An 18,608-nucleotide genomic window follows, 5' to 3' on the forward strand; every position below is an offset into this window, starting at 1 on the left:
ATTCCACACACATTCCACACAAATTCCACATTCCACACATATTCCACATTCCACACCGCATTCCACACCGCATTCCACACCGCATTCCACACACATTCCACACACCACATTCCACACACATTCCACACACATTCCACAAACACCACATTCCATATTCCACACACACCACATTCCACACACCACATTCCACACACCACATTCCACACACATTCCACACACCACATTCCACACACACCGCATTCCACACACATCCTACACACATTCCACACACACCACATTCCAGACACATTCCGCACACACCACATTCCACACACATTCCACACACATTCCACACACATTCCACACCACATTCCACATAACTTCCACACACCACATTCCACACACCACATTCCACACACCACATTCCACACACATTCCACACACCACATTCCAAACACCACATTCCACACACATTCCATACACATTCCACACACATTCCACATTCCACACACCACATTCCACACACATTCCACACACCACATTCCACACACACACACCACACACAACACACCACACACACTACATTCCACACACCACATTCCACACACCACACACATTCCACACACCACATTTCACACACATTCCACACACCACATTCCACACACATTCCACACACCACATTCAACACACATTCAACACAAATTCCACAAACATTCCACACACTGCATTCCACACACATTCCACACACCACATTTCACACACATGCCACACACCACATTCCACACACATTCCACACACACCACATTCCACATTCACACACACACCACATTCCACACACCACATTCCACAGACCACATTCCACACACATTCCACCACCACATTCCACACACACCACATTCCACACACATTCCACACACCACATTCCACACACCACATTCCACACACCACATTCCACATACATTCCACACACCACATTCCACACACATTCCACACACCACATTCAACACACATTCAACACACATTCCACATTCCACAAACATTCAACACACTGCATTCCACACACATTCCACAAACATTCAACACACTGCATTCCACACACACATTCCACACACCACATTTCACACACATTCCACACACCACATTCCACACACCACATTCCACACACACCACATTCCACACACCACATTCCACACACATTCCACACACCACATTCCACACACATTCCACACACATTCCACACACCACATTCCACACACATTCCACATTCCACACACCACATTCCACACACCACATTCCACACACCACATTCCACACACATTCCACACACCACATTCCACACACATTCCACACAAATTCCACATTCCACACATATTCCACATTCCACACCGCATTCCACACCGCATTCCACACCGCATTCCACACACATTCCACACACCACATTCCACACACATTCCACACACATTCCACAAACACCACATTCCATATTCCACACACACCACATTCCACACACCACATTCCACACACCACATTCCACACACATTCCACACACCACATTCCACACACACCGCATTCCACACACATCCTACACACATTCCACACACACCACATTCCAGACACATTCCGCACACACCACATTCCACACACATTCCACACACATTCCACACACATTCCACACCACATTCCACATAACTTCCACACACCACATTCCACACACCACATTCCACACACCACATTCCACACACCACATTCCACACACATTCCACACACCACATTCCAAACACCACATTCCACACACATTCCATACACATTCCACACACATTCCACATTCCACACACCACATTCCACACACATTCCACACACCACATTCCACACACACACACCACACACAACACACCACACACACTACATTCCACACACCACATTCCACACACCACACACATTCCACACACCACATTTCACACACATTCCACACACCACATTCCACACACATTCCACACACCACATTCAACACACATTCAACACAAATTCCACAAACATTCCACACACTGCATTCCACACACATTCCACACACCACATTTCACACACATGCCACACACCACATTCCACACACATTCCACACACACCACATTCCACATTCACACACACACCACATTCCACACACCACATTCCACAGACCACATTCCACACACATTCCACCACCACATTCCACACACACCACATTCCACACACATTCCACACACCACATTCCACACACCACATTCCACACACCACATTCCACATACATTCCACACACCACATTCCACACACATTCCACACACCACATTCAACACACATTCAACACACATTCCACATTCCACAAACATTCAACACACTGCATTCCACACACATTCCACAAACATTCAACACACTGCATTCCACACACACATTCCACACACCACATTTCACACACATTCCACACACCACATTCCACACACCACATTCCACACACACCACATTCCACACACCACATTCCACACACATTCCACACACCACATTCCAAACACACCACATTCCACACACATTCCACACACATTCCACACACCACATTCCACACACACAATCCACACACCACATTCCACACACCACATTCCACACACATTCCACACACATTCCACACACATTCCACACACCACATTCCACACACATTCCACATTCCACACACCGCATTCCACACACATTCCACATACCGCATCCCACACACATTCCACACATATTCCACACACACCACATTCCACGTTCCACACACACCACATTCCACACATCACATTCCACACACATTCCACACACATTCCACACACCACATTCCACACACACCACATTCCACACACATTCCACACACCACATTCCACACACCACATTCCACACACATTCCACATTCCACACACATTCCACACACCGCATTCCACACACATTCCACACACCACGTTCCACACTCCACATTCCACACACCACATTCCACACACCACACATTCCACACACTACAAACATTCCACACACATTGCACACACCACATTCCACATACATTCCACATTCCACACACACACCACATTCCACACACCGCATTCCACACATACATTCCACACACCACATTCCACACACATTCCACACACCGCATTCCACACACATTCCACACACACCACGTTCCACACCCACCACACTCCACACACCACATTCCACACACCACATTCCACATTCCACACACCACACATTCCACACACCACATTCCACAAACATTCCACACACATTGCACACACCACATTCCACATACATTTCACATTCCACACACCACATTCCACACACATTCCACACACCACATTCCACACACCACACACATTCCACACACATTCCACACACCACATTCCACACACCACACACCACACACCTTCCACACACAACACACCACACACACTACATTCCACACACATTCCACACACCACATTCCACACACATTCCACACACCACATTCCACACACATTCCACACACCACATTCCACACACATTCCACACACCACATTCCACACACATTCCACACACCACATTCCACACACATTCCACATTCCACACACCACATTCCACACACATTCCACATTCCACACACATTCCACATTCCACACACCACATTCCACACACATTCCACACACATTCCACACACACCACATTCCACATTCCACACACACACCACATTCCACACACCACATTCCACACACCACATTCCACACACCACATTCCACACACCACATTCCACACACCATATTCCACACACACCAAATTCCACACACACCACATTCCACACACATCCTACACACATCCTACACACATTCCACACACACCACATTCCAGACACATTCCGCACACACCACATTCCACACATATTCCACACACATTCCACACACATTCCACACACATTCCACATTCCACACACCGCATTCCACACATACATTCCACACACCACATTCCACACACATTCCACACACCGCATTCCACACACATTCCACACACAACACGTTCCACACCCACCACACTCCACACACCACATTCCACACACCACGTTCCACACTCCACATTCCACACACCACATTCCACATTCCACACACCACACATTCCACACACCACATTCCACAAACATTCCACACACATTGCACACACCACATTCCACATACATTTCACATTCCACACACCACATTCCACACACATTCCACACACCACATTCCACACACCACACACATTCCACACACCACATTCCACACACCACACACCACACACCTTCCACACACAACACACCACACACACTACATTCCACACACATTCCACACACCACATTCCACACACATTCCACACACCACATTCCACACACATTCCACACACCACATTCCACACACATTCCACACACCACATTCCACACACCACATTCCACACACCACATTCCACACACATTCCACACACATTCCACATACCACATTCCACACACATTCCACATTCCACACACATTCCACATTCCACACACATTCCACACCGCATTCCACACACATTCCACATTCCACACACATTCCACACACACCACATTCCATATTCCACACACACCACATTCCACACACCATATTCCACACACCACATTCCACACACCACATTCCACACACATTCCACACACCACATTCCACACACACCGCATTCCACACACATCCTACACACATTCCACACACACCACATTCCAGACACATTCCGCACACACCACATTCCACACATATTCCACACACATTCCACACCACATTCCACATACATTCCACACACCACATTCCACACACCACATTCCACACACCACATTCCACACACCACGTTCCACACACATTCCACACACATTCCACATTCCACACACCACATTCCACACACATTCCAAACACCACATTCCACACACCACACACATTCCACACACTACACCACACACACACTACATTCCACACACATTCCACACACCACATTCCACACACATTCCACACACCACATTCCACACACATTCCACACACCACATCAGGAGGTACTTCTGTGGTACCTCCCGATAGGCGAACAAGAGGCAGGGCATTAGGACGTCCCATTTGCGGCGGAGGGGCTCTTCTAGGCCCTGGATCATCCCCTTGAGTGTCCGGTTAAACCGCTCCACCAGTCCATTCCCTTGGGGGTGATATGGGGTGGTGAACTTATACGTGACCCCGCACTGTTGCCACAGGGACCGCATATACCTCGATATAAAGTTTGTGCCCCGGTCGCTCACGACCTCTCGGGGGAACCCCACCCTGGAGAAGATCCCCATCAGTGCTCGGCCCACCACGGGAGCCGTTATGGTTCGGAGGGGGATGGCTTTGGGATAGTGGGTGGCATGATCCACCAGGACGAGGATGAAGCGATGCCCTTGCGAGGTTCGAGGGTCCAGGGGCACCACATTCCACACACATTCCACACACCACATTCCACACACATTCCACACACCACATCAGGAGGTACTTCTGTGGTACCTCCCGATAGGCGAACAAGAGGCAGGGCATTAGGACGTCCCATTTGCGGCGGAGGGGCTCTTCTAGGCCCTGGATCATCCCCTTGAGTGTCCGGTTAAACCGCTCCACCAGTCCATTCCCTTGGGGGTGATATGGGGTGGTGAACTTATACGTGACCCCGCACTGTTGCCACAGGGACCGCATATACCTCGATATAAAGTTTGTGCCCCGGTCGCTCACGACCTCTCGGGGGAACCCCACCCTGGAGAAGATCTCCATCAGTGCTCGGCCCACCACGGGAGCCGTTATGGTTCGGAGGGGGATGGCTTTGGGATAGTGGGTGGCATGATCCACCAGGACGAGGATGAAGCGATGCCCTTGCGAGGTTCGAGGGTCCAGGGGCCCCACGATGTCGATCCCTACTCGCTCGAAGGGGGTGGTCACTACTGGAAAGGGTTGGAGCGGGGCCTTCACCTTCCCCCCGCTCTTTCCGCTGGCTTGGCATGTCGGGCAGGTGCGGCAATGGTTATGCACATCGTTGCGCATTTTCGGGCAGTAAAAATGGGTCACCAGGTGGCTGTAAGTTTTGTCCTGCCCCAGGTGCCCGGCGAGGGGCACATCTTGGGACAGGTTCAAGAGAAAGTCTCTGAATCGTAGGGGGACCACCAACACCCGGCTGGCCCCCAGCTCTGCAATTTTCTGTTCACTGTATAGGAGGTCGTGGTCCCAGTAGACCCAGTGGGACCCCGAGGAGTCCCCGGCAGCTTGGGCTGTGGCTTGCTGCCGGGTCCCCTCGAGGGAGGGGCAGGCCTTCTGTTCCTGCCAGAATTGCTCTCGGGTGGGACCACCCTCCTGGTGCCATTGGGCTAGTTCGGGTATGGCGCTGAGTTCGGTGCTGCCTTCCCGGTCGTGTTCCGATGGCTCGGGCTCGGATTCTTCATCGACTGCGGCCGGTGGTGGCGCAGGCCACTCTGGCTCTTCCGTCGGGGTGGCCTCGGTTGCCGCCGAGGCACGGCAGTCATAGATCGGGTCGTAGCGCAGACCCACTCTGGTAGTCCCATCATTCCTAGATGTTCTCTCCGCTCGACTTGGGCCCAGGGAGAGCTCTCGAGGTCGTTTCCGAGGAGGCAGTCCACGGGGGCGTCGTCCCGGACGGTCACCTTGAGGGTGCCCGACACCCCCCCACTCGAAGGGGATTCGGGCCATCTGACACAGAGTCTCGGAGTTGTCGGCGGCCCGCACGGGGCATCGCACGTTTGGTATGATCTATTCGGGGGTCACCAAGTGGCAGCGGACGGCCGTCACACTGGCTCCCGTGTCTCGGAGGGCTTCGGTCCGTCGTCCATTGATGTGGACCCACTGATGGTATTTTTGAGTGTTGCTCGGTAGCGGGGCTTGGGGGACCATGTCTCTTTCGCCCAGGCAGGCTAGGACCATGGCGGCCGGTTCATACTCGGTTTGATCTTCATTGTAGATCTCTTCGTCTTCTTCTCCCCCTTCTCCCAAGGCTGCAGCAGCGAACAGGCGGGTCGGAGGCCCGGTGGTGCCGGGACGCTGGTTCATGGGGCAGAGGGGGTCACTGGCATAGTGACCGGGCCGCTGGCATCTGTGGCACGTAATGTTCGGGCGGGGCCCCGGCCGTGCGGGAGGGGTCCCTCTTCTGATCAGGGATGGCTAAGTGTTATTCTGGGGGGGACCACTGCAGGGGACTCCGTCCCGGGGCTGGTGGAAAGTCCCGGTTCCTGTTCTGGCCTCCTCCGCTGCCACGCTGGCGGGGGTGCCCCTGGCCGTTCCGTCCCGGTTCTTCAATCGGGGTCCGGGGGACCCGGGTGCTCACCCATCGATCGGCCTCGACGGCGAGTCTTCGGGGCTCAGTCAGCTTGCTGTCGAGGAGATGTTGTCTGAGCTCGACAAAGCAGTTGTTGGAGAGGTGCTCCCAAACGATGAGGTCGAACAGCTGCTGGTAGGTGGACACTTTGCTGCCCTTGATCCATCCTTCCAGGGCCCGGCTTTAAAAGTTTACGTACTCCACCCAGGTGGTACCGGGGATCTTTTTGCAATCTCTGAACCTCTGTCGGTACATCTCGGGGGTGAGGCCATACCGGGTGAGCAGGGCGTCCTTCATGTGGTCATAGGAGGACATCACGTCCTCGGCCAGCTCTAGCAGGGTGTCTCTTCCTTCGCTGACAAATCTCCCCCATAAGCTGGCACCCCAATCTTTTCGCGGGATGCGGTGCGCGGTCATGGCAACTTCATACGCCTTGAACCATTGCTGGATATCGTCATTCTTGTAATATTCCTTGACGATGTCCTTGGGAATGTGGACCTTCGGGTCGGCAGGAAGAGGAGGGTCCCGGGTCACCGCTGCACCAGCCCCTTCGATCTTGGGTTTGATCTCTAGTTCTTTGAGGCCACGCTCGTGTTCGTACGTGAGTTTTTTTTCTTCCAACTCCCTTTGTCTCCGCCTCTCTTCTAGATCTCCCTCTAATCGTAGTTGCTCAATGGCCATTTTCTTTTCTGCTAATTGAAGTTCTCCATCCAGCCGGAGTCGGGCGAGCTCTAGTTCATGGAGCCGACTCCTCTCTCGCTCCCGGGCGTCTTCGTGGGAGAGGCCCGGTTCTCTGTTGGCGGTTCTCTCTTCTACTGGGGTTATGCCTGTACTCAGGGGTACTTATAGGACAATGTCATCATCAGTTTGGGGTGGAGTCGCTCCGGTCTCCACCCATGTTTGCAGCGCTTCTTTAAAATCGTCTTTTGTGCTTAGTCCGGTGGTAGCGATACCCAGGGCTTTGCAGAATTGTTTGAGTTCTTTATGGGTGTATTCCTCTAATCGTTCCATCTGGAATTCTGTGGTCGTTCCGGCTTCCTTAGTATTCATGGTTGGTGTGTGTCTCTGTTAGTAGTGGCGAGTTACTCGCTGTACGATTTGTGCGAGCTCGGATCCCGTCGCTTGCCACCAATGTTGGAAAGGCGATCCCAGGGGGGACAGAAGATGTCTGACTGCCCGCCCGAGACCCACCTCTCTCTATAGAAGAGGCCGAGCGCCGTAGGGAGGCCTCCTTGGCGAGGCTCCTTCCTACGATCGTACAGTTGAGCAATCACCCTACCACAGACGGACACCACACGCAGGGATATTCTCAAGAATCTTTATATAAGAAATGAAGGCACGCTCTCGTAAGATTGTGACACAGGGATTGGGGGATCCGTAAAGTCTTGGCTTCGGGAAAGAGGGGGGTAGCGGGGCAGTCTTGGCACCAACTGGTGCGTTGATAGTTCAAGGGGTCAGGCCACGACAGCGTCAGCAGGGCCTCGGTATAGTTCAGCGTGGTTCAGGCCGCGACAGCGTCAGCAGGGCCTCGCAGGTGGTTCAGCTTGGTCAGGCCGTGACAGCGTCAGCAGGGCCTCGCAGGTGGTTCAGCTTGGTCAGGCCGCGACAGCGTCAGCAGGGCCTCAGAGGTGGTTCAGCTTGGTCAGGCCGTGACAGCTTCAGCAGGGCCTCGAAGGTGGTTCAGCTTGGTCAGGCCGCGACAGCGTCAGCAGGGCCTCGAAGGTTCCAGGTGCATGAGTTCGGATCGGGATCAGCCGCGACAAGGTCAGCAGGGCTTCGACTCCAAGATACAACTCAAGTCCTAATTCAGGGCTGGCCCAGATATAGGGCTGGAGTCCTTTGATGTCCGGACCCTCGCGCCTGGGGGTCAGAGGAGCCGGGATGAAGGTGTCCAGACACCCAGCAGGAAGGTGGAGCCAGCGCCCAGGGAGGCCGGAGGGCGATCGATACCAGGCGTCCGGGGACGGCTGAAGGGCCATCGAAACACACCACATTCCACACACATTCCACATTCCACACACATCACACACACCACATTCCACACACCACATTCCACACACCACATTCCACACACATTCCACACACCTCATTCCACACACCTCATTCCACACACCACATTCCACCCACATTCAACACACCACATTCCACACACATTCCACACACATTCCACATTCATTCCAAACACCACATTCCACACACATTCCACACACCACATTCCACACACATTCAACACACACCACACACACCACATTCCACACACCACATTCAACACACACCACATTTCACACATTCCACACACCACATTCCACACACAACATTCCACACACATTCCACACACCAAATTCCACACACATTCCACACACATTCCACACACCACATTCCAAACCACATTCCACACCACATTCCACACCACATTCCACACCACATTCCACACACATTCCACACACCACATTCCACACACACTCCACATTCCACACACCACATTCCACACACCACAATCCACACACATTCCACACACATTCCACACACATTCCACACCACATTCCACACCACATTCCACACCACATTCCACACCACATTCCACACACCACATTCCACACACATTCCACACATTCCACACACCACATTCCACACACATTCCACACACCACATTCAACACACATTCCACACACCACATTCCACACACCACATTCCACACACCACATTCCACACACAACATTCCACACACCACATTCCACACACAACATTCCACACACATTCAACACACCACATTCCACACACATTCCACACACATTCCACAGACATTCCACACACATTTCACACACATTCCACACATCACATTCCATCCACATTCCACACACATTCCACACACATTCCACATTCCACACACATTCCACACACACACACCACATTCCACACACCACATTCCACAAACCACATTACACACCACATTCCACACACCACATTCCACACACCACATCCCACATTCCACATTCCACACACCACATTCCACACACCACATGCCACACACATTCCACACACACCACACACATTACATTCCACACACACCACATTCCACACACATTCCACACACACCACATTCCACACACATCCCACACACATTCCACACACACCACATTCCACACACATTCCACACACCACATTCCACACACATTCCACACACATTCCACATTCCACACACATTCCACACACATTCCACATTCCACACACCGCATTCCACACACATTCCACAAACCACATTCCACACACATTCCACACACCACATTCCACACAGATTCCACATTCCACACACATTCCACACACATTCCACATTCCACACACCGCATTCCACACACATTCCACACACCACATTCCACACACATTCCACACACCACATTCCACACACATTCCACATTCCATACACATTCCACACACTGCATTCCACACACATTCCACACACCATGTTCCACACTCCACATTCCACAAACCACATTCCACATTCCACACACCACACATTCCACACACATTGCACACACCACATTCCACATACATTTCACATTCCACACACCACATTCCACACACATTCCACATTCCACACACCACATTCCACACACATTCCACACACCACACACATTCCACACACCACATTCCACACACCACACACCTTCCACACACAACACACCACACACATTCCACACACATTCCACACACCACATTCCACACACCACATTCCACACACATTGCACACACCACATTCCACACACATCCCACACACCACATTCCACACACATTCCACACACCACATTCCACACACATTCCACATTCCACATTCCACACACATTCCACACACATTCCACACACACCACATTCCACATTCCACACACACCACATTCCACACACCACACACCACATTCCACACACCACATTCCACACACCACATTCCACACACATTCCACACACCACATTCCACACACACCACATTCCACACACATCCTACACACATTCCACACACACCACATTCCAGACACATTCCGCACACACCACATTCCACACATATTCCACACACATTCCACACACATTCCACACACATTCCACATTCCACACACCGCATTCCACACACATTCCACACACCACATTCCACACACATTCCACACACCGCATTCCACACACATTCCACACACACCACATTCCACACACCACACACCATGTTCCACACACCACATTCCACACACCACATTCCACACACCACATTCCACACACCACATTCCACATTCCACACACCACACACACCACATTCCACAAACATTCCACACATATTGCACACACCACATTCCACACACATTCCACATTCCACACACATTCCACACACCACACACATTCCACACACCACACACATTCCACACACCACACACATTCCACACACCACATTCCACACACCACATTCAACACACCACACACCTTCCACACACAACACACCACACACATTCCACACACCACATTCCACACACATTCCACACACCACATTCCAAACACATTCCACACACCACATTCCACACACATTCCACACACCACATTCCACACACATTCCACACACATTCCACACACCACATTCCACACACATTCCACATTCCACACACCACATTCCACACACCACATTCCACACACATTCCACACACCACATTCCACACACATTCCACATTCCACACACATTCCACATTCCACACACATTCCACACCGCATTCCACACACATTCCACACACCACATTCCACACACATTCCACACACCACATTCCACAAACATTCCACACACATTGCACACACCACATTCCACATACATTCCACACACCACATTCCACACACATTCCACATTCCACACACCACATTCCACACACATTCCACACAACACACACATTCCACACACATTCCACACACCACATTCCACACACCACACACCTTCCACACACAACACACCACACACACTACATTCCACACACATTCCACACACCACATTCCACACACCACATTCCACACACATTCCACACACCACATTCCACACACCACATTCCACACACATTCCACACACCACATTCCACACACATTCCACATTCCACACACCGCATTCCACACACATTCCACACACCACATTCCACACACATTCCACACACCACATTCCACACACATTCCACATTCCACACACATTCCACACACTGCATTCCACACACATTCCACACACCACGTTCCACACTCCACATTCCACACACCACATTCCACATTCCACACACCACACATTCCACACACCACAAACATTCCACACACATTGCACACACCACATTCCACATACATTTCAGATTCCACACACCACATTCCACACACATTCCACATACCACATTCCACACACATTCCACACACCACATTCCACACACCACACACCTTCCACACACAACACACCACACACACTACATTCCACACACCACATTCCACACACATTCCACACACCACATTCCACACACATTCCACACACATTCCACACACATTCCACACACCACATTCCACACACATCCCACACACCACATTCCACACACCACATTCCACACACATTCCACACACATTCCACGCACACCACATTCCACATTCCACACACACCACATTCCACACACCACATTCCACACACCACATTCCACACACCACATTCCACACACCACATTCCACACACCACATTCCACACCCACCACATTCCACACACATCCTACACACATTCCACACACACCACATTCCAGACACATTCTGCACACACCACATTCCACACATATTCTGCACACATTCCACACACATTCCACATTCCACACACCGCATTCCACACACATTCCATACACCACATTCCACACACATTCCACACACCGCATTCCACACACATTCCACACACACCACATTCCACACACCACACACCACGTTCCACACACCACATTCCACACACCACATTCCACACACCACATTCCACACTCCACACACCACACACACCACATTCCACAAACATTCCACACACATTGCACACACCACATTCCACATACATTCCACAACCCACACACCACATTCCACATACATTCCACAACCCACACACCACATTCCACACACATTCCACATTCCACACACATTCCACACACCACACACATTCCACACACATTCCACACACCACATTCCACACACCTTCCACACACAACACACCACACACACTACATTCCACACACCACATTCCACACACATTCCACACACCACATTCCACACACATTCCACACACCACATTCCACATACATTCCACACACATTCCACACACCACATTCCACACACATTCCACATTCCACACACCACATTCCACACACCACATTCCACACACATTCCACACACCACATTCCACACACATTCCACATTCCACACACATTCCACATTCCACACACATTCCACACCGCATTCCACACACATTGCACACCGCATTCCACACACATTGCACACACCACATTCCACATACATTTCACATTCCACACACCACATTCCAAAGTCCAAAGTCCAAAGTCCACATTTGTAAAGCGCACAATCACCCGTAAGGGTCTCTAGGCGCTGGGGGGCCGTCGGGAAGATTAAGCGAGCTATTGCCCAGAGTCACATGGTGCTGGGCTAACCTGCCGCCGGGGCCGGGGATCGTACCGTGGTCCCCAGATTCCAGCGTCAGTCGCCCTGGCCGCGGCGCCACACCTCTCCCCACATTCCACACACATTCCACATTCCACACACCACATTCCACACACATTCCACACACCACATTCCACACACCACACACCTTCCACACACAACACACCACACACACTACATTCCACACACATTCCACACACCACATTCCACACACATTCCACACACCACATTCCACACACATTCCACACACATCCCACACACCACATTCCACACACATTCCACACACCACATTCCACACACATTCCACACACATTCCACATTCCACACACCACATTCCACACACCACATTCCACACACATTCCACACACATTCCACACACATTCCACACACACCACATTCCACATTCCACACACACCACATTCCACACACCACATTCCACACACCACATTCCACACACCACATTCCACACACATCCCACACACCACATTCCACACACACCACATTCCACACACATCCTACACACATTCCACACACACCACATTCCAGACACATTCCGCACACACCACATTCCACACATATTCCACACACATTCCACACACATTCCACATTCCACACACCGCATTCCACACACATTCCACACACCACATTCCACACACCGCATTCCACACACATTCCACACACACCACATTCCACACACCACACACCACGTTCCACACACCACATTCCACACACCACATTCCACACACCACATTCCACATTCCACACACCACACACACCACATTCCACAAACATTCTACACACATTGCACACACCACATTCCACATACATTCCACAACCCACACACCACATTCCACACACATTCCACACACATTCCACATTCCACACACCACATTCCACACACATTCCACACACCACACACATTCCACACACATTCCACACACATTCCACACACCACATTCCACACACCACACACCTTCCACACACAACACACCACACACACTACATTCCACACACATTCCACACACCACATTCCACACACATTCCACACACCACATTCCACATACATTCCACACACCACATTCCACACACATTCCACACACCACATTCCACACACATTCCACACACATTCCACACACCACATTCCACACACATTCCACATTTCACACACCACATTCCACACACCACATTCCACACACATTCCACATTCCACACACATTCCACATTCCACACATATTCCACATTCCACACACATTCCACACTGCATTCCACACACATTCCACACACCACATTCCACACACATTCCACACACATTCCACAAACACCACATTCCATATTCCACACACACCACATTCCATACACCACATTCCCCACACCACATTCCACACACATTCCACACACCACATTCCACACACACCGCATTCCACACACATCCTACACACATTCCACACACACCACATTCCAGACACATTCCGCACACACCACATTCCACACACATTCCACACACATTCCACACCACATTCCACATAACTTCCACACACCACATTCCACACACCACATTCCACACACCACGTTCCACACACATTCCACACACATTCCACATTCCACACACCACATTCCACACACATTCCAAACACCACATTCCACACACCACACACATTCCACTCACTACACCACACACACACTACATTCCACACACATTCCACACACCACATTCAACACACATTCCACACACCACATTCCACACACCACATTCCACACACATTCCACACACATTCCACACACCACATTCCACACACCACATTCCAAACACCACATTCCACACACATTCCATACACATTGCACACACATTCCACATTCCACACACCACATTCCACACACATTCCACACACCACATTCCACACACACACCACATTCCACACACACACCATACACAACACACCACACACACTACATTCCACACACCACATTCCACACACCACACACATTCCACACACCACATTCCACACACATTCCACACACCACATTCCACACACATACCACACACCACATTCAACACACATTCAACACACATTCCACATTCCACAAACATTCCACACACTGCATTCCACACACATTCCACACACCACATTTCACACACATTCCACACACCACATTCCACACACATTCCACACACCACATTCCACACACATTCCACATTCCACACACCACATTCCACACACCACATTCCACACACATTCCACACACCACATTCCACACACATTCCACATTCCACACACATTCCACATTCCACACACATTCCACACCGCATTCCACACACATTCCACACACCACATTCCACACACATTCCACACACATTCCACACACCACATTCCACAAACATTCCACACACATTGCACACACCACATTCCACATACATTCCACATTCCACACACCACATTCCACACACATTCCACATTCCACACACCACATTCCACACACATTCCACACACATTCCACATTCCACACACATTCCACATTCCACACACATTCCACACCGCATTCCACACACATTCCACACACCACGTTCCACACACCACATTCCACACACCACATTCCACACACCACATTCCACACACCACATTCCACATTCCACACACCACACACACCACATTCCACAAACATTCCACACACATTGCACACACCACATTCCACATACATTCCACAACCCACACACCACATTCCACACACATTCCACATTCCACACACCACATTCCACACACATTCCACACACCACACACATTCCACACACCACATTCCACACACCACACACCTTCCACACACAACACACCACACACACTACATTCCACACACATTCCACACACATTCCACACACCACATTCCACACACCACATTCCACACACATTCCACACACCACATTCCACACACATTCCACACACATTCCACACACCACATTCCACACACATTCCACATTCCACACACCACATTCCACATTCCACACACCACATCCCACACACCACATTCCACACACCACATTCCACACACATTCCACACACCACATTCCACACACATTCCACACACATTCCACATTCCACACATATTCCACATTCCACACCACATTCCACACCGCATTCCACACACATTCCACACACCACATTCCACACACATTCCACACACATTCCACAAACACCACATTCCATATTCCACACACACCACATTCCACACACCACATTCCACACACCACATTCCACACACATTCCACACACCACATTCCACACACACCGCATTCCACACACATCCTACACACATTCCACACACACCACATTCCAGACACATTCCGCACACACCACATTCCACACATATTCCACACACATTCCACACACATTCCACACCACATTCCACATAACTTCCACACACCACATTCCACACACCACATTCCACACACCACATTCCACACACCACGTTCCACACACATTCCACACACCACATTCCACACACACCGCATTCCACACACATCCTACACACATTCCACACACACCACATTCCAGACACATTCCGCACACACCACATTCCACACATATTCCACACACATTCCACACACATTCCACACCACATTCCACATAACTTCCACACACCACATTCTAAACACCACATTCCACACACATTCCATACACATTGCACACACATTCCACACACCACATTCCACACACATTCCACACACCACATTCCACACACACACCATACACAACACACCACACACACTACATCCCACACACCACATTCCACACACCACACACATTCCACACACCACATTCCACACACATTCCACACACCACATTCCACACACATACCACACACCACATTCAACACACATTCAACACACATTCCACATTCCACAAACATTCCACACACTGCATTCCACACACATTCCACACACCACATTTCACACACATTCCACATACCACATTCCACACACATTCCACACACCACATTCCACACACATTCCACACACCACATTCCACACACATTCCACACACATTCCACACACATTCCACACACCACATTCCACACACATTCCACATTCCACACACCACATTCCACACACCACATTCCAAACACATTCCACACACATTCCACACACCACATTCCACACACATTCCACATTCCACACACATTCCACATTCCACACACATTCCACACCGCATTCCACACACATTCCACACACCACATTCCACACACATTCAACACACATTCCACACTCACCACATTCCATATTCCACACACACCACATTCCACACACCACATTCCACACACCACATTCCACACACATTCCACACACCACATTCCACACACACCGCATTCCACACACATCCTACACACATTCCACACACACCACATTCCAGACACATTCCGCACACACCACATTCCACACACATTCCACACACATTCCACACACATTCCACACCACATTCCACATACATTCCACACACCACATTCCACACACCACATTCCACACACCACATTCCACACACCACGTTCCACACACATTCCACATTCCACACACCACATTCCACACACATTCCAAACACCACATT

Source organism: Lissotriton helveticus, chromosome 7 (genome assembly GCF_964261635.1).
Source record: "Lissotriton helveticus chromosome 7, aLisHel1.1, whole genome shotgun sequence".
NCBI classification, from domain to species: Eukaryota; Metazoa; Chordata; class Amphibia; order Caudata; family Salamandridae; genus Lissotriton; species Lissotriton helveticus.